General features: G+C 42.6%; 1 long non-coding RNA gene across 1 annotated transcript in view; it reads left to right on the forward strand.

Moving 5' to 3' along the window:
- Window positions 1-16,049, forward strand: part of LOC130144432 (uncharacterized) — a 32,754-nt gene extending 16,705 nt beyond the window's left edge. Inside the window, exon 3 of the long non-coding RNA XR_008820137.1 lies at window positions 15,844-16,049. This is a non-coding gene — a long non-coding RNA (uncharacterized LOC130144432). The remainder of the gene's footprint in view (window positions 1-15,843) is intronic.
- Window positions 16,050-20,938: the final 4,889 nt, after the last annotated feature.

Consider the following 20,938-nt stretch of genomic DNA (forward strand, 5'->3'; position numbering starts at 1 on the left):
ATGTTGGGATGAGATTGTCCTGGGATCAGCATGTGATTAAACTGATTATATACCTTATATACATGGTATGTTTCTTATTCAGTCACAATCAAAATACAGTGTACTTCTATTAATATAATAATTTAGATGTCATAAATGAAATCTCAGTTAAATATTTTTTAATTTCTATTCACAGCCTTCTATTCTCTATTAACAAAGTCATTCCTCTCACCTAAAAAAAGATTCTGCTTTTCCCATCACCACGATGGCTGACATCTGCTAGGATGACCCCTTGCCCTTAGCAGCAAAGCACTGCTATGTAGAAATGGACGACAGACAGATGCTCTTCTCCTGATTCTAAAGAACTTTAAAAATATGTATGGGTGCAGAAGAGGGCACCAAATACTAACCGTCAAAGCAGACACGGTTTTTCTCTCCTTAACACTCATGCTGAGTATTTTTCTTTTCCTCACTCTCAACCCCCGTGTATACATATGTGTCTTAATACTCAAAATAAGTCTTATTATTTTATTTTGAGTCCAGGAACACTTATATCCAATTTCCTTCAGGCCTGTTGATCTTCCTTTTCTCCTGTGAAAATAAGGGTGTGAGTAGCAAACAAGGAAAGGCTATGCTGCTGTAGCCCACGCCGGCACTCTGTGCCTCTCCTGACTGCCATCTTTAAGGTCAGACAGCGGAGATTAACTAAACCCAGAAGCCCACGTTTCAATTCCTGCTACACTTGCTGACCCGACCCTGGGTGTTATACAAGGAGGACTTTTAATGTAATGTGAAGACTCTATGGTTAAAATTACCTTAGGAAATTCCAAAAGTAAGATTTCTGGTGTGATATGTTAATGGCACTATATTGCACAACTAGCGCCTTCTGCATTTTTTATTGCTTTTATTGTTACGCCTTGTTATCTGTCACACATGCATTCTGACCCAGTTCTTCAAAGTAATTGAAGTCAAAATAGTCAAGGTTTCATCACAGCAATCCAGGGATAATTGAAGAATTACGAACTGATGATAAGGTGCACAGGCAGGGCAGAAGACAGAAATAATTACTTTGCCTGGTCATGGAATCCCTCTTGTCCCTGGGGCACAGAATTAGACTCCTCCGTCATTGTTCTCTTTTCCTGGCCTGTATATGTTGGTTGCACTTTTTCTACACTGTGGCTGAATATCTGTAGTCTGGTCCATATATAATTCCCATGGAAAAAAGAAGTCCCAAATTAGAATCCTTTTGGTCTTGGGTGAGTGCAGTTTTCTTCTGGATTAGTAGAGCACCGAACTATGTGGGAACAAACTGCTTAGCTTGTGATGTATGAGAGCAAAGCTGTTCAGCGTGTGCAGAAGAGTGCTTTGGTTTCATGTCTAGGAAATTTCATGGCTGAAAGCAAAGGCAATGGTAGATGTTGGACTTACCAACATCAGTTATGCTGTGCTTGTTCAGAGAATCGAGAAACAAACGGATGATGGTGTGAAAGAACTGAAAAGATTATGAATCATCAAATAAAAAAATTAATATTACTACAGGAATGCAGATAACTACTGACAGTGGAATATTCTGGACATACAGTATGTGGAATGATTTATTTCTTTGTCTATCTGTCTGATAATATATGTGCCCAAAGAAACATGGAAAAATGTATTCACACTTTTCTGTACAAGGGACAAAAATCTGTACAGTACCCTTTCATCAGATCTGCATGTTGTTATGCCTATGCATACTCATAAGTCAAGCTTTAGAAAAGCTTGGGAAACAACATGGGGTGCTAGTAGCTCAGAGTCAGGGTCTAAAAATCTAGAAAAGGTACATAACATAGACTTGTCTGTAGACTAATAGTGATGCTCAGAGACTACTGATGCTAAAAACTTCAATCAGAAGTAGCTGTCTGTGTATGTTAACTCCAGGTACGCCTTTTATGGGGTCACTGAGGGATTTCTTAGGGTCTACTCCAGACTTGAGAAGGGAAAGGAGTCTTGGATAATAATTGTGCAAGCATCACAGTCAAATCATGGAAAGCTGAGTGCCACGGAGATACATTTTTACTTCTGCTGAAAAATTAATTCTTTTATACTGCAGCTTGACTTTTTGCTTCTCTCTTCTGGTTCCCGTCTTGGTTGCTATATTGCAACTGATACAAACTGCTTGTTTCCATTTTCCTGGTTCTTCACTGTCTATTCCTACTTGACCTATCAGCACTGCCAGTATGTTGACTCTTGCATTTAATTGTCCCATGAAACCACAGTTACTGCCCACTTATCACACTTCCAAATAAACACTTCCATCCTTTCACTCAAGATTTCTCTTGGGAGGAACTCCCAGCACATGTCTGTGAACTGACCTCATGCGCTGCTTTGAAAGCATCACGATGCCTGCGGCACACGTAGAGGCAATCAAGCAGCTGGCTCCTGAGCACAGTTCTGGACAATGGCAGCTCACTCTTCCTTTGTGTTTTCCTATCAATATCTGTGTTCCCACGCATGACTCTAGTTTCATGCTTAGTCTGTCTCCTCTTTTAGGCAAGAGCGTCTTTTGTGATTTGTAGGTGCAGCACCTCATTTTGCAGTATAGTGTGGGCTCCAGGTGAGAGTATAAGACTTAGCCAATCACTGTACTCCCCTGTGCAGGAAGACTGTCTGCCAGTTCCTGTACTGGATCTCCAGGCCACTGGCAGAGGAGGAGAGGGCTGGTTCAGGTGGCCCTTCCGACCCAAATGCTGTACAAAGAATTCTCCGGAGCAGATGGAAGTGAAGGGTGGGTAGGGTCAGGTCCCACTTTCTCACTATTGTAATGGCCCTTTGGTTTGCGAGAAAAGTTAAAGCTGCCCTCCGCAGCTTTTATTTGGAAGCTGCTGCCTGGTGATCTGCCCCATCTGCTTCATCTAGGCGGTGAATCAAGCCTGTTGTACTTAAACCATTGACCCCTACTCTGAGAAATACCAGAGAAGAATAGACTTTAACTAAATCTTTCAGTAGCACCCTCTCCCCTTATTTTTCTCCCTCCCTCCCATTGTTTTGAAGCCAAGTCACTTTTTGTTTGCTGGAAGAAGATTAAACAAAGGAACCCACCAGCGGCGCCGGGTTTTGTTGACGCACATGTTGGCTGTATCACTCAGGCAGCCTTCCAGCAGGTATGCCCGTACAGCTGCAGAGCCATTCACTGCTGAGCCGTAAAACTGCTGGCAGGTCTCACCATCTGTGAGGAATACTGTGTGAGAACTTCCCTCCTTACTGGATGGTTTTCAAGACAAATGCCACCGCTGACCCCATTAAGATAGCCAGCGTTCAAGAAGCAGCATAAGGCACTGCAAGGCTGTTCTCTTTTCTGTCCTGGCTGAGTGAGTCATGCAGTTATGTCAATGTTCCCACATCAAAAATACTTGAATGCTTGTGACATCACAAAACACTTAGTAATTGTGAGCCTCTTCCCATCAAGTGTCTGGGACCTGTGGCAAAGATTAGGGTGGGAAATAGTGGAATTTTTAAGCTACACTGCTACCATTACAGGAAAGAAAATGGGAGGGGAAAGAAAAGCAAAGCCAGCCCAAGAGCTAGCACTCAGAATCTTGTTTGGTACCATGGCACAGTCTCTGAGGAGAAGTAAGTCTCCTCTGTACCCACAGATTTTGGTCTTGCTGTCACAAAATCGAAGTGCTTTCTTCCTCAAAGCCCTTGCCAACAGCTCTCCCATCCAATAGTGTATGAATTTCATTTCTAGCTGATTCTGAAAGATACTGAATTAAAAGTAATTTGAAACAATATCTGACTGTTGCAATGCAAGCATCTGTAGCTAAGCCCAGGGCCTCCCTACAAAATATTGGTTTGGGTATCTCATAATCATATAGAGCAAAAAGATTTATTTCTTCTCCGTCTGTTCAGTATTCAGGTTACACAGCTAGCCAAACATTGTTACCCAAACATCTTTGTTTTCATGGGAAAAAGTACATTTAAGTATGAAAAGCCAAGTCATTTTATCTAAAGAGACAAGTTGTCTTCTCTATTCTTTTCCATAACCAGTGTAAGTTTCATCTGCAGCTGTAATAAATGTGCACAAGGGGAAATAACCACTAGGCTCCTAGTTCAAAGGCCACAGGCATCAGTGAGACATCTTCCCTTGCCTTCAGTGGTTCCTGGATCATATCCCAAAACCTGACCTCTGACTTGACAAAGATAGTTACTAGCCTTTCGTTCAGTTCAGTGATGCTTAATGATCATGTCTAAGATATGTTTGAGCAGTTCTAGGATGGCATGAGCAGGAAATACACAGAGCAGTAACATGATTTAAAAAGATAATAAAAGTTATCTGACATTTTTTAAAGATTAGCTCACACCATCCAAACTTTTTAATCCAGATGCAGCTAGCTGTTACGGTTGTGTTAGCCATCTGGTACTATAGTCTTTGGCTGAAAACAGAAGCAATACATATCACCACTGTTTTTTTGTTTCCAGGAAAAAGCAACGCTGTTTTTATGATCATCCATTCATTTGGTATCAAGCACATTTCACACATGAGTTAACTGGAGACCTGCAGTTGATATATTCTGTGGTAAGAAGGGCTTTATATGGCTGATGGTAGAAGCAGAGATGAAGAAGGAAAGGTTGCAGTTTCAGTGTAACTGAATATAATATCATTGGGGTTTTTTTAGCTTTCCCTTCATAAAAAGATTCTTTATTCAGTGACGCATTGTCTCATATAACAAAAAGGTTTGTAGTACTTTCTGGTTTTGCAGTTCAAAGCAGATAGCATCCTCAGCCATATTTTGCTAAGCATAAAAACATCTATAATTGCTTTCCACTAAAATGCCCAGCAAACTACAAGTAGCTTATTTTTGAATATTTACACACTTGAAAATATATTATTTTGTTCAAGTAACAGATGCATGCAAAAAAATTATGAGCAATAGAGAGCAGAAAGGAAACCATGAAGGCAAAGGACACGGTAGCTGCTTAGAAATGGTATTTGTGGTACACAGCAGTACCAAGTGACATAACCCAAGGAAACTTCCTGGCTTCTCGTTGCAGCGGGATTCAACTAGATGACCTTTAAAGGTCCCTTCCAATCCAAACGATTCTTTTTTGGATTTTCCAATCCAACAGTCTTTTCAAGAAGAAAATAAGTGCTGCTGCCACACCATGGAGTGAGGGACACAAGCTCTGCTGTATCTTCTGTGTCCTGGAGACAGGAGTAGAGTTGGAGCAGGTCTGTAACCTCAGGTTTCTCTGTGTCTTCTGGAAAAAAAGCTAGCACGCAAAAGGATGGAAGAAGATAACAAATCCTGGGTTCCTAGTTTGTAGCTTTCTTTGACTGATGCACAGAGTTAGGAGGTGATGCAGCCTAACAAGGATGCTCAGCTATTGCCTGCCTGGCAGCAGTTGCACCAGCTTTTTGGAGGACAGAGTCCAGCTCCCTCACAGGTTGCCATTAAAAATGCCCCCACTCTCTATTTCAATGAAACAGATCTGTGTTTCTGTCAGGTTGGTGTGTGGGTCCCTTCTCTGCTCCCAGTTATGTCCAAGCTGACCTTCAGTGCTCTCTGTTGAGAGGATCATTGCTACAGCTCAGCTCCCAAAAAGCTGACTAGTGTGGAGATTTACCCTGTGCCATGTCTTCTGTATCAGCATAAGAAATTTCACACCCTCGAGGGTCGCTGTCAGCACTTACTGCCTGACAATTTTCCTCCAGGGCTATTGGTGGCCAGGAGATGGCCTTTTCCTGAGCTGTCACTCAGCTAAAGTTGATCTTGCATCCCACAGTGTTCAAACACCCATCTTCACCTTAGGCATGTCATCCAGCTATTGTGTATTTTAGGTACTTGTCACCTCAATATCTAAATCCCAAAGGAACAACTTAAGCAACTGAGGGGAAGCTGGAACTGGGGGCAGATTTCAGTGGAAGCTACTCATCTAACCCACCGAGGTGTCTGAAACACTTCCACTGAGGTATATATATCTTAAGTATTTGAATAGCTTAAAGGATCTGGGCTTAAGTGCTGATGTGACTGTTGAAAATGTCTCCTACGTCACTTACACTTTATTGAAAAAAATTAAGTGTTAAATACAGAGAAACTTCAGAAATGCTGCAAATATATATATAGCTGCACAGGCTTCTCTGAGCAACAGCAGGTTATACCAGCTCGTGTAGCTGCTCACATGTCTGCAAAAATGAACAGATCAAGAGGCCCAATAATCCAGATTCCTAAAACCCCACTGGAAAAATATTCTAAGTGATAGGAGCTAACATTATGACAATGGGAATTTACCCTTGGGATTAAAAGAGTCTGCCACATTGCAGGTAGATTAGCGGGCAGCTGGATTCACCCTGTCCATTAAGATCTAATAGGACATTCTGTTTCTTAATAGGTCAAACTTTATAAATCTGGTCTTCAGGATGGTTCTCGGGAAATGTTCTGCATGGGCAAGCTCTGCTACAGTTGAAACATAGAGCTATGCCTGCACTTCTCAGAAATGGTGAGCTGCAGCACAGAGAAGGGTAAGCTCTGCTTTTTGCCATTTGCCTACTGCCCGCTCGCAGTCCAGCTGACTGCCACGCAGGCAGGCTCTCCAGCATGCCTGGGCATCCCTGGGAATACAGCTTAACGTATGATCTGACGCGCCACCCAGCAGCCATGCCTGCAAGCCTGCAGTTGGCGCAGCAGGCAAGGCTGATCTTGAGGGCAGACTTTGGCAGGCAGGAGAGACATCCCCTCGAGGGAAACCCCATGTGTTTCATTGAGAAGGGAGCTGGCAAACACGCCTTTTACACGGTCCCGCTATTGCCGTTTACAGTTTGTAAGCAATGAGGGTCAGACTGCCTTTTTGTGGTGTACCTGCAGTTGTAAAGCATCAGATCTTCTTTGTTATTTTTCTGTCTGTGTCTATATTTGTGCTGCATGAATCCACTGTCTGCGTCTGAAGAAGACTTGCTAGTGGTATCAGGATTAAAAGGAGTCCCCAGCCTGTCCTCTGACTGACGGAGCTGGAAATGTCTGCTCACAGCTGCCTGCTTTGCACTCAAGTGAAGCAGGAGCTAAATCTTGTGCCTCATCCTCAAAGTGCCTGGCAGTTTTTCTAGCTCTGCAAACACTATCACTGATAATTAAAAAAGGAAGAAAGGGAAGAAGAGAAGAACGAACAAACAAAATGAGCAATGTCCAAAGCAAATAAGGAAAGTGATGGCATAAGGCGAGGCAGCGGGTGAGCTCTCCTGCCTTGCTCTGCTCAGGGCCTTGTCCATCCTCCCACTATCATGGATTGGCATGGTGACATGATGGGGAAACAGCCACATTTTGGGGCTAATATACATCCTCCATCCTCCCCATCACAGCTGCATCTGGCCCTGCAGTGGGTTATCCTCTCTCCAAATGTTCAAGTCATTATCAGTTTGACAAATCCAATATATATAGAAAGATCTTGAGGCAAAATCTGTATTTCCAGAAAACGAGATTCCTATACCATCTGCAGCTAATTGTTTCATACCATATTCGTCTCAGTCCTGCTGAGCCCACTCAAGGCCTGCTGAGCCCATCACTTACCCTGGTTTTACACTGGAGGAGCTCCACTGTCTTCCGTGGATTAACACGATTAACACTTTCGTGTGAGAGCAGAATCCAGGGATGAAGGAGCATCCACCACCACCATTACAGATTGCCCTGTCATCACCTTAACACCGACTGGGATACACTTCAGTGGCAAGCACTGAGTCTGGTTTTCAGGGGAGCGGGAGGGGAGGCAGCCAGCCAAAACTCAGGTTGTGGTGAGGAGGGGAGAGAGGTGTCACTGCCTCTGAAATCAGGTCCAAACCACGGGGCAAGGATGTGCCCACTGCAAAGGGCTGTGGCAATGGCCCCATGCTCCCCTCTCATCTAGGGTGATTGGCAGCATTTCCCCTCATTCAAAATTAGAGAGAAAAACAGAGCTCAGCAGTAATCTCGATTCTAGAGCCTTGTTGAAACTCTAGACACACATATCTGACAGATACAACAGAGATTAATGAGCCGTGACCAGAAGTTTGATTTTTCTGTCAAGTGCTCCCATCCGTTTTTAATAAACAGGGGAACAACATAAACTCCAGTGCCTGCTCTCCACTGTTTAAACTGGGAAGGTTGCTTTTGGTGCCATGTGTGTCTGAGCTGAGTTATGACTCCAAACCACTGAAAAATGCAGAAGTTTTGTTGGGCACTTTTTTTCCCGTTGGCCCTTTTGTGGCTACTCTTGTGATGAGCTTTGCTCCTTGTATTTTTTCTTTTCTTCTCAGCATGGACTGTCTGGTGTTTTACTGCTGGAAACTGTCAAATGTATTATCATGTTTACAGCTAAATGAGTTCAATTTAGTGTCGTTGGTGTATTATCTGGAGCACGTAAATGCCTAAAAAGCCCACTGCTTTGTTTTAAACAGTGCTCTGCTTTATTTTTTGACGGGGTTTTGGAACATGGCTTCCTCATCCCTTCCAAGTACAACGGGCTGAGCCAGCTAGAGCAGAGCCCGAGGAACGTGCCGTAGCCTCTTCATGCTTCTGGTTACTTACATTACGATCAGGCATTGCTCTCATAAAATAATAATCAGTACATAGACATCTGAATTTGTCAGGAATTCGTGGTAAAGCAGTCCCTAAGGATTTTAAGCCACAGAAATGTGTTTGAGAATTCCTCTATTTTTATTTCTCACAAAGCATGATAGAAGCCACAAACAAAACAAAAGACTGTCAGAGGATGTTTTATACCCTGAGGTATTTATGGGAGGGGAAAAAAGAGTGAGAGAATGCTGCCATAAATCTAACTGGCCACAGAATGTCACTCTTGCTCCATGCAAATAAAGCTGAAACGAAATTTACCTGGTAATATAAAACCTGAGTCTTAAGGAAGGCAGCTCAGGGAAGCTCTTCCCTGTAGAGAGATGAAGTACAGCTACACAGGCATGTACGAGTGGGCATGCACACCCTCTCTCGCAGGGAACCGAACGACATGCCTGAAATAAAATTCCTTTGTAAACCACTGGAGCTCTGATCCACGTCTACATCCAAAGCTGAATCCTGCAGATGACTCTTCTCCCGAAGGGTCTCGCCAGTGGGTCAGAGTTGGGGGACTTTGTGGGAGAAACCCCTTGGATCCTAATAACCCTTCCCACACTGAGACAGGCATGCACAGAAAGTCCCAGACTGTGTGTAGGGCAGCACTTCAGTCTCCCTGCTGAACACACCTGATTTTCAGTAGGATTCTGGCCGTGAGTGAGGTCCTTTCTGAGATGCAGGATCAGGGCCACGGAGAAACAGGCTGGGCTATATTATTTCAAACAAAAGCTGCTCTTGGACAGAAAGCACTCTCAGTTTCAACACATGAAATAAAAGCTGCCCTGAAATTGAAATTGTCCTTGACTTGATGCTGCCGACGTCTGAAATTGCCACTAAATTTAACAGACCGATGCTTAGCATTTAATTGCCCCTGAAAAGTCACCGTCAGGAAGGCACAGTATCAAAAAAACAAATCTTTTATTTTTCAATCAGGGCTTTGTTTCAAGTAACAGGTACCTGCTTCTTCAAGCCATGACCTTGACCTGGCTAGGATGCAGAGGTCACTCCCCATGCAAGGGAGCGACCCTACCATGGTGTCACCTCTATGTAGACGGGGAAGGCACTAGCCGCAGGGCACCTCCACATTTCTCCTTTAGGAAAAAAGCTTTTCCTGGGGTCCAAATGAGACTGGGGAAGCAGAGCAGGGATTATCTGCTGGCCCCCAGGGGTGGAGAGGTCTAGCACTGCAGGACCAGGATCCTCCCATTTCCAGCTTGGTGAAAACTTCTCTGGAGGAGGTACTAGAGCTGCATGATCTGTCTGGGGTCTGCTGAAGGCACATTTTTACAGATCAACAGAGGTGAAAGAAAATGGTTTTCTGCTCTTACCATATTTTGTGTAACTGCAAGAACTCTGCCTGTCTCAGATTGGCCCCAAAAGTGCAAATCTTGAAAAAAAATGAATATAAAGAATACAATACAGGATTTTATATTGGATCAAAAAGAAGTTAGTTTTGAAATGTTGGTCTTTGGTAATCCTTGAAGTATTTTGACTTAAGGGGTTTTTACCGTTGTTTTTGGTGTAAATTTACTTATTTAAAACAGAAGCTTACTTTCAGTCTAAATATTACATCTTTTCTTTTGAAAGTATAGAAAGAGGATATTTTGATCATTTTAAAAAACATTTTCCAATTTGAATATGGCATATTCATTAAAAAATCCCCTCTCCTGCCTAAGGCTTTGATTTTGACAAATCCACATTTTCCACTGAAAAACATTTCCCAGAACACTTCCCAATTTTCTCTAATATTTACATCTGTTCTTCTCTGAGAACGTGTCACAGCTGTAGATCAACAGGAATCGCACAGAACACAGTTGATTTATGGTCACAGTAATACTTCTAAATCAACTTGCATTTAAGAGTAGTGAATAGTACATGTCCATATACCAGCAATGTATCATAAGGATTTTGTACTGCTTTTATATTTTTTACATTTCTTTTGCATAATTATACACGATTCATGTATAATTGTAATTTTTACAATTATTTTACATAATTACATGTTATTAGAGCTGTTAAAGACTGCGAGCCAGATCCTCAGTGTTTCATGCACCCACCCTGACGGCATCATCTGTCTCCAGAACTGGGTGACTTGGACCAAAAGGAACTACTGTCCTCCGAAATTAGGACAACCCTGTAGCGGTACATGGTTGTGAAGTGGCAAGGAAAAAGAAAACTGTTTGTCTCTGCCACTTTTGTCCTTAGCTGCAGCATTGGCCTTGTATCGTGTGATCCTGCTTAGACATGGAGCTCCCAGGGAGTCGAATGAAATCCATGGGAAGCTGTGTGTTGCTCTGCCTTCCTCTCTGGCCCCCAAACCACAGGCACTGGGATGCAAGGCAAACGTACTAAGGGGCTTCCATTTAGTCCCAGAATATTGATTCCTCTGCAGAAAAAATCAAATTTTCCACGGGCTTGGTAAATAAGGGGAGGAAGGGTCCTGCACGCAGCAACCATGGGGGCATTTTTTTCACCAGGCAGTTCAGGCATTTTCTCCATAAGAGCAGTTGCTTAGTGGCACACACTACCCTCTGTGAAGGTGAATGTTAATAACAAGTTTAGCTCCTGGGCGTTGCCAGCACCCTATTTTTGGCTGGCTTTCTGCTCCTCAGAGCCCAGGAAGGCCTCTGTCAGCTGAGACACGGAGGGTGGGGGCATACCTTGCTTCCCCAGCTGGATTATCCCTCATCCCCTCTGCATTTTAAGAGATTTGGTGGGCCTGTTAACAGCTTCTACCTGTTTTAAGACCTGTGACAGGAGGCTGAATGGCTCGCTTCATGCAGCCCCGTTTGCCCGCCGCTCCTACTAGCAGTGTTGACATGATTTATGCAAATCATAAAATGTGGCAGGGTGACCTCACGAGTGTCCAGCTCTCCTCACGCACGTCTCCAGGCAGAAGGGCTAGTATTTATAAACAGTGGTATATTCACGTCTCAGTGACCTGCTTTATTTACACTGCTCGCGCAGGGCTGCTACCACACAAATGAAATATTATTCCCCGCCATGTGCATTTAGGTTTTCTGTCGGTTCTGTGTTTTCTTTCATGAGTTGCCCTCACTGCCAGTGAGCTTGTCAGCAGCTCTCCCCTGCACGGGGCTGGGGAGAGGGGAAAGGAGAGAGTTACGTTCACTGCCATTTCCAGGGCAGTGTGGTGACAAATAAGCACGGGACCCTCAGCTGGCAGAATAGTGAAGCCTGCAAGCTCTGCCTCGGTTTCCACAGCCTGGAGGGGAGTGAGTCTGTCCCCCGACACTGACAACCAGTCAGGCTGCCTTGACACAGCCCTTCGTCACAGCCAACACCCCCGCTTGCCTTTGCTCATGGCACCCCAGCCCATTGCATCCTCTGCTTGCTGTGCTGCAGCTGGTGGGATGCTGCCTCCTGGGAGATCCTGGTCTTGGCTGTGCATTGGTGAGGGCAGCTGAGAGTTAGTCGAGCCATCATCAAGCTTCTCAGGCATATGGATATGGCTGAACCAGCTGGAATTTTCTAGCAAAATCATCTTTGTGCAGTCATTTTGAAGGAGATAGCCTCCAAAGAGCTCATTTCTGGCTCACAAATTAAGAGAAAAATGTCTGTTTTCCCAAAATAATCATAGTAATGAACTCAACAATAAAAGCTGCTTATCACCCTTTTGGTTTTGGGGAGGGGTTTTTTTCATATTTTCTTTTTACCACTGGTTAAAAAAAGGGAAGGAAGGTTTAATGCTTTTTAAGATAACGTTTAAAGTTTTGCCTTTTTCATTATCTCCCCAGCTTCTGCCGTTTTGAAAATGACTTTTTTTATTATTTTGTTTTCTCATTGAGATGTTTATGGTAAATATTAACTTATGAGCAAGTCAAGGAAATCAGTAGCTGGAATTCCGTCAATCTTAGAAGGCTGCGCGCATTTCAAAATGAACTCCACGGCCTGAAGCTCCAAAGGAGAAAGAGCTCTCTATTGCCTTCACTGATGGAAAGGGAAAAGTATCTCATAAAAAAGCTCCGTTTCTGTAAACTGCATATGCATGACTCCTCTAGCAGCACTTGAACAACATCTAAAGCATGGGGCCCCGGAGTGCTCGCCAGCTTCTGGATTTGGATGCACATTCTGGCCACATCCTGGCTGTGTGCAGGGATGGGACCTGTGTCTAAAATGGATCTTCTCTCTCCTGTCCTGTACCATGGCTGCCACGGGAAGAAAACACCCATGTCTGGACAAGGATGGGACAGTCAGCTCTGTGAAATGTGATGGAAATAAGGAACATCTTTCCAGTGTTTGTTAGAAACCATAGCAGGGGCAGAGCTAAGGAAAGATCAGGATTTGGGCAGTCACTTATTTGTTGGGTACCCCAGGAAAGTTTAGCTGCCAACCTGGGGTCATGGGCTGTGGGATGGAGGAGCAGCCCTGCTGGGGCCAGCAGGCACATCTGGAAGCAGACATTTAGCTTGCAGCTACAGCGCGTGTGTTGGGTTTGGTGTGTGTCTGGAAAAGTGTGCTGTAGGGACCGTCACCCCTGGGAATGGGGCGGGGAAAGCGGGAAGAGCCAGATGACTGAAAAAACTTGCTAAGGGAAAGTACTTTACTCTTTATGTGCTTGCATATCCTTTTACCTGGCCTCCCAGGTTCACAGCTGCATTTGCTCTCCCCTCGTAAAGGTTTCCCTTTTTTTGTTTTCTTTTTTTTGTTGTTGTTCCCAGAATGCGATGAAGAAATTTCTGTTTGTAAAAGGCATTCAGCAAGGCCCTGGTTTGCTGTTTGGGATCACAAGGTGGTTTAGTTATTTGTCAGAATGCACTTACTGAAACATGGGCCCTTTTGCATTTCCCCATCTTTCAGAAGGCTTTAGGAAGGGTCTCATTCTACCCACACTCCCTCATAGCAAATAGCACTTTTTTCGTAGCAGCAGTGGGATTGCCTGTACACAGCCTGCATAAATAGAGGCAGCAGAATCTGGCTTCAGGAAATTTTCAATATTCTTGACGTATATAATAAATTATTTTGGAAATCTAAATGACACTGAAATGAAAAATTTCCCCATTGAACCAAAGGGAAATTTGGCTGGGGAAACCTCACATTTAGTATTTGATATCTTGAAAAATATCAATATTCTCTTCAGCTTCTAGCTGAGGAACTGAGACCACATTGTAACTCTTACAAGATGGATTTCCTGCTCTCACTCAAGGGGTTTTCCCCATAAAGTTCGGTAGGAAGTGTGTTGAGCCTCATTAACTCTCATCTTGTTGCTGAAACCGTGCTGGAAACTGTTGGAGGTGTGTATTAGGCAAAACTACTTTGGCTGGATGTGTGAGCAGCAGTGAGGAGTTGCTGTGAGGTGAGGTGAACCAACGTATGGTGAAAAGCAAAGGCAAATCAAATACAATTGCAGAAGGAGGTTTGTCTCTGGCAATACATACTGTATCCCATTGTTCTTATGTGTCAGTAGCTAAAGTCCAATTTCCTTTCCAAAGTCAGGCAGGACTGAGTTGGGAACTGAGGAGGCCATTTCAGAGCGCTGTACTTTGAGACAGCTGCACCTTTATTCCTGTTATATTTAGTTGACTGTCCACAAAATCTCCATAATGTCTCTATGGATCTCAAAAAAAAATACTTTGCTTTTGTTCTCTCCATCATCTGTTTTACCCTGGCACTGGTCTGTTGGCTTCTGTCGAGCTGCTTCTCATTTACAGAGGGGTGCAGGATAGGAGAGTTAGAGACTTTGATTTTTTACACACTGTACATAGTCTTCCTTTATCCTTGCTCCAGTCTAGCTCTCAGAGAAACAATTAGAAAGTCAACTTCAGGATCTGGCTCTGAAAACACTTCAGCATCTCCTAAAGAGAAGACAACAGGAGCCAGCAGTGCTTAGGATACTGCATCTCACAGGACTAGACTGCAATCTTGTGCACGTTCTGTCTGTTTTATTCCCTGGCTCAGGGTTGGGATAGCCCACGTACATGACTCCAGATGCTAGCAATATAGAGTACATTGAAAGCAGAGTTGGGCCAAAATGTTCTCTTTGAACTCCTTTAGGAATATGGGAAACTACAGATTGAGATTCAGGATATAAATTTTCCCAATGGAAAGACTGATACAGTCAACACTATTTCTAGGCAGAGGGAGAAGGCTGGGGAAAACCTGCTCCCCTCCAGCGTATCTGCTGCATGATGTGAGCAGTGATGCTTTCTAGCCTAGCATCAGAAATTCTGCCTAGGATGCCGTGTACATTCCACCACTGAAGGGAGAATAACGGTATTGATGTCCAACTGCGTGGGCCTTAACCTTTTAGCCCCGAGGGACCGCTTGGAGTTTTGTCTGAAGAGCGCCCGTAGGGTCAGGGCACAAATTTGCAGGTGCAAAATAGCATTCGCCACTACAGATCACAAAGGTGCAAATGTCACGTTCTGCTCTTTTGCTCTGCCATCCACCAGACTGCAGGCAGAAAGCCGGGTGCTGTGCAGAGCTCCGGGAAAACCTGTGATCCTAATTGTTTAATAATGTTCCAGTCAAAAGATATATGTCCTCCTGCTTCTGTGATGTGCATTTTCATTTTCTGACTGGGCTCAGACACCACCTCTTTCTGACAGTTTCTAGAGTCATGACCTTCAGAGTCTGCGTGTGGCTTTTCTCTCTTTCTGCATCCTAGAAGTCCCACCAAGGAGGATAGATTATTTCTGATTGCACTGACACCTGCATTCTTTTACCTTTCTGTGTTCCCAAAGAGCTGTAATATTTACCAACAAGAATCTCTTCTCAATCTAATCCCGTTCACATGAATATCACATGAGACTACCGCCTGCAAGAGGGAGCCTGAAGATGTAATGCATGTTTTTGTGCTTACCATCTTCCTTCCCTTGTCCTTATTTTGCCTTCAAAGGGGCTGTCTGTGCAAGAAGGGCACAAAGACATGGGCTTTGGAGTGCAGACCTGTCTGAATGAACTTAACAGTGAGTGCAGCTGAATATTTGCTATCTGGAGAGCACGCAGTACAGTGATTACATTTATTAAACATGTCAGGGTAATTTCCAAGCTCCAGCACTGCCACAGCACTGTGAGAGAAGGCTTGTATTGCTGTACGAGTTCAGCTTGTCTGCCAACATGGCTACCCCTTCTGCAGGTGTATGAGTTACAGCCCAAGGCAAAAATATCCATGCCTTCCCCAAAGATCTCATGGTGCTTCTGCAGGCCAGATGGTTCCAATTTGAGGCCTACGCTCGGTGATGTAGCTGTATTGAGTTTCTTCCCTGAAACCAACAAAACCTGCTTTAGCATTTTGCTTGGATTAAAATATTTGTCCCTTTTTTCACAGGGCAGAAGAGGGACTCCTGAAGCCACTGAAGGAAGGAAATCATTACAGGGTTCTACAGAAGTAGGTCATGTGCTACAGCTGCTCATAGTTTAAGAGGAAGAAACATGGGACCTCAAACATGGAACATGACTCCTTCAAAATGCTTGAGAGCAACCCAAGAAAAACATCCTCAGAGGCTTATTTAATAAACATTATCTATAATAGTCTCAATGTGTGCTCGTGTTTCCTTAGGAGTTTGCACCTACTTCCCAGAGCTAACGAGGTTCCAAAATGGAGCGCAGAATAATTTAATGAAAAGGATTTAATAGTTTGTGTTAAACCTAATACGGTCCATTAGGAGCTGTCATTTTATAAACAATGAAGGTATGTTACTCTCTCTATTGCTGTAAAGCCATTCCAAACAGGTTCTGTAAACAGTCAGTAATGAACATGCACAAAAGACAATTAGAGCCACATTTGAAAAATGCGCTTCCCTGCACATTTGATTTCTTTTTAAGTAAACTGAAGAGGAGCATATATGTAGGGATATGTATGGAGCATATATAGATGGATAAATGCGTAGCATGAAGACCGCATATGTATGTATGTATGTATGTATATGTGGATTTCATTAGCAGTCATACAATGTTCATTATCTTAAAAGCACTGCTATTTCCATAGCTCAAAAAATGCCTAAAGTGAACTGTTAAATCAACTGAAAAGTTTTTAATTATAGTCAAAGTGTCACTTCACTGCTGCTTTTTTTTTTTCCCAGCCAACTAACATTTTTGTGAAGAGTCAACCTGTTTTCTTTAACAAATGTGAACACAAAAGATGATGGACCAAAATAGTGTTAATTTCAAGATGCAGAGTTTTTTTTTCTTAATGAGACTTCATGTAACCATAAAACATGTACGTAAGTTAAAAAAGGGACTCTCCAAGGCTTGGGGCTTCTGACGCTTGCTGCCGTTTTCCACCGGTGTTATCCCCAAGGATGGCAACACTGTTGTAAGCCACAGCTTAAATCAGCCTGAGGAGGAAAGGGACAGAAGAGCTACCCAACCCAGACACACACCCCCTCCCCACACCCCCGTTTTTTGGAAGCCAGGCAAGAATGAAGTATGAGAGAAATCAGACCTAACGACTACAGGGGAGTTACTTCTGGTGTACAGTGAGGTAAGTGTTTGGAAAATCAGGTCCATAAAGTGCCTTTATTCCTTATTACTACATGATCTAGAAGCAGATGAAATATTCAGAAGATGACTAACTTGGTAAAAGAAATGGATACAACCTTTTTATTTATAAAGTGAACTTCTCATTAAAAAGGGGCAGCTTTTTCAAACAGCATTTAGATTCTTAGTCAAGAAAACAAGCAAGAAGGAAACTTCAGACTGAGATCACTCTGTTACACGCTTACCTTATAAGGAATTATCTGAGCTACTTCTGCGAGGTTTGTGCAGTGTCTTAGGACTGCCAGGTGCTTGAAAGCCAGGTATATGGAAATCCTACTAAAAAGCTAAGCAGAGACATGTATGAAGAAATAGAATCAAATCTGGGTAAACAATTGCAGCAAGTGTTAAACAATCTTCTTGAAAGCTTTGATTATTCAGTATATTTTGCTGCTGCTTCTTACAAATGGAACAGGCTGCCCAGGGAAGCGGTTGCATCACCATCCCTGGAGGTATTTGAAAGACACATAGATGTGGCATTTAGGGACATGGTTTGGTGGTGAACTTGGCAGTGCTAGGTTAACGGTTGGACTCGATGACCTTAAAGGTCTTTTTCCAACCTAAATGTTTCTATGATTCCATGATTATTTGAACAGAGGGTTGGGCTGAGAATGAACATTGAACAAGACAAGAAATCCATCCCATATAAATCGTAAGGAGGATGAGGCAATATTATCTGTCTTTTCACATGACAGCAACACCAATAAATTACAGGGAAAAAACCACAAATGTGCTGTTTGGGTATTCCCTTCTCTCCTATAGCATGTTTAATTTCTCAGGTGAGTAAGAAAGGAAACTATTTTACATCTATATTCTCAATTACTGTCAATGGGTTTCATTGAAATTAGTATTACTGATTTACAGCACTGCCTTGGTTGGCTTCATGATGGCACACTTAAGAGACTCAACCCAGTTTCCTTCTTGGTCAGTGGACATTTTTAAGATAATTTTTAATAGGAACTGCACTGAGTCTGATCTAGCATTAAATCCATGTCTAGGATTATTTAAATCTGCTGCTCAAGTGCTAGGGAAAACTGAAAAGAATTTACAAACTGCCCTAAACAGGAGAGACATTCATTGCATGAATGTACTTTGTCAGCTTACACTATCTTTGTCACAGGGATAGAAGCACAAATCAGTTTTCTAATAGAAGACATCCAAATAAAACTAATGCCAATGGATGAAAGGTAGAGCGTAGCAGAAGCTGAGCGGACCTGTGAAGTCTGGGAATGCGTATGAGCACCCAGCATCCTGGGATTCATCTAACGGGACACAGATGTTTCCATCCGAGATGTTTACATCACTTAAGGCTCCTTTTGAAGTCAATACAGAGAAATAAGCATTTCTAGGAGGTACCTTTTCATCATCAGCTAGGGCTGACATCTGCATTTGACCAGATGTATTGAGTCTTCAAAACACCTGTTTCCGTCTATTGACATTGAAGGGATCCAAGGAATCTGCCTCAGGTGTCAAGGTATACAGGACAAATGTCTGAAGCTAAGGGCTGAAAGAGACCATCCCACAGTCTACAGAACCGCTGTTGCAATCCAAACGAAGCATACAGAAGCATCACACCCTTTGAGGTGGCGAACATCTAGATTTTACTAGTCCTGAGTTTCTATTGTACCATGGTGACTGGTCTTGACCTGGGCAGCTAACAGGTATGATGGACTTGTTTAAAGATTGCTGATATTTCCGGTATATTTGCAGTATTTATGTCTTTGACTTGGTGAGCGCAGAGCCAGTCTCATAGTTTCAAATGTAATTAAAAAAATGTCCTACTGCCTGATGGTTTTAAAATGAAAATCATTAAGAAAGAGATAACTTTAGATCTTTACCCAAGTGGATATGTTTCTAATGTTTACTTACTTTTGAAAACTTCCCTACAGCTGGAGAGGATTGAAAGATGGGATGCAGGATGGGAAAAGAGATTCCTGTGTTCACATTTGCTTTGCTTTCAAGGAAAATTTCAGTGCTTTACATTTCTTCCTTTCCACATAGTGAAGAAAACAAAATATTGGTGCCAGGGACAGGTGCCTCTAATGTATTCTTGTCAGACATGCTGGGAACAGGAGAGCTCTATTTTTGAAATACTACTGTTAGCTACATTACGTGGAGGTCTTGTTAGTGGTAAGCAGCAAATTGGTGTTTAGCGATGCAGGTGACAGCACTTATTAATTTGGGGGAAAAGGAAAGAAATCTCCAAATTCTCAGGGAGACAGGCATAGTCTTGTGTGTCAATATGAGGAATTTATGCAAGCATCCTCTCATTATAATGAGGTAGAAAAAGCAGTACTTCAGAGACGGTAGTAAAATAACAGCTTATGCCCTGATTCAGGAAACATGTACTTAAGCCATCTTTATGCAGGACAGCACTTAATCCTCTGCTTAACTTTGATTTACATGGGTGCTTATGTGGTATGTCGGGTAGGGATGACTAAAGGCTGGGATGAGCGGTACCTCAATTAATAGCAAACTCAGCTCTGCATTCATCTAGTAATAATAATAACAATAATAGTAATGACAATAAATTGCAGTTAGGTAGCTACTTTCATTTCAATAGATCATGTATTAAGCTGTGCAAACATTAATGGTTTAAGGCTCCCTGCATTCCCGAGTTGGGAGATTTGCTAATTATTCTGTGGTGGTAGATGACCAAAAGGTGGCCAGTGGGAGAATCACACCACTATGGTGTCTAAGATGAAGAGAGCAGTGGACTGGTCAGCCTGCTTGGTCTCCAGTAGCTGGTTCCTGGTACACTCACTAGGCAGTCTGTACAAAATGTAAAAAGTGAAATCTTCTGTCCACAAAGACAGGCTGTGGCAGAATTCAGAAATATTGGGGTGTCCTGAGCCCCCCAGGCCTTCATGCAGTCACAAGAACATCCTTTCCATTGTCATCATCTAATAATGTACAAAGAGGAACTTAATTTGATTTACATTCTTCATTTGAAACAAAAGCATTGAAATTTGCATCACCACTGCAATTTTTTTTTCTTTTAAAACAACCCAGTTTGGAAAGAATAAAAGAATGAGATATGTCTGGTTTCTTGTCTGGGTTACACTCCAAAGTTTGGTGATCACACCCAGATGACTAAAATAATGAAGGTGATAGATTAGTGTATTGATGCATAATCACTGTCTAGCCTGCAAAACTTATGAGCTGCATGATTTTGAGAACAATTACTTGTAATTAAAGCAACACTGCTCCCCCCTTAAAGAAATATTTTGTGGATAACACCAATTAATTACATTTTTCAATGAGAATAGCTCTTAAATGCCTGTGCTGCTATTTATTTCTGACCACATTCAGAATTCTGAAGAGATATGAATTATGTATTGTTTAGCAGTATTATTTTGGGTTTGGGTTTATAAAAAATAACTCCCTCTTTTTTGATAGCATCTCTTGAATGAATTAAAAGCTAACCACTTCCACAGGGTGAGGATATGAACTGACTCTCATAATGATAAAAGGGAATTTTTAGCCAGACATTGTGTGATGAAGTCAATATATCTATCCAGCTTAACTATCTGCTTATTCGTCTCTTTTTGATTTTTCACACCCTTCAGATATACATTTTTTGAATCTAAAAGGAAGCCTCATACCCTGGAAAGAAGAAATCTACCATTGTGCTAACTAGATGTTACTACATTTGCTTTTAAAAAGCCAGGACATGTCTTTTTCAGAATAAAACAGGGTGTAAGACTTCCATCCACTGAAGGGGTTATAGCTGATCCCAATATTAGAACACTGCTGTGAAAAAAGGTTCTTGCAGCAGTCTAGCTCTACGTTTGAGCTATTAACTTAAACATGAATTATAAACTGAGCTTGGCATTTGAATCTTGGCTTAGTATTTGAAACCTCACACAGACTTGAAAGAGTTGTAT

The sequence above is a fragment of the Falco biarmicus genome, chromosome 2, assembly GCF_023638135.1.
Source record: "Falco biarmicus isolate bFalBia1 chromosome 2, bFalBia1.pri, whole genome shotgun sequence".
Classification (NCBI taxonomy): Eukaryota; Metazoa; Chordata; class Aves; order Falconiformes; family Falconidae; genus Falco; species Falco biarmicus.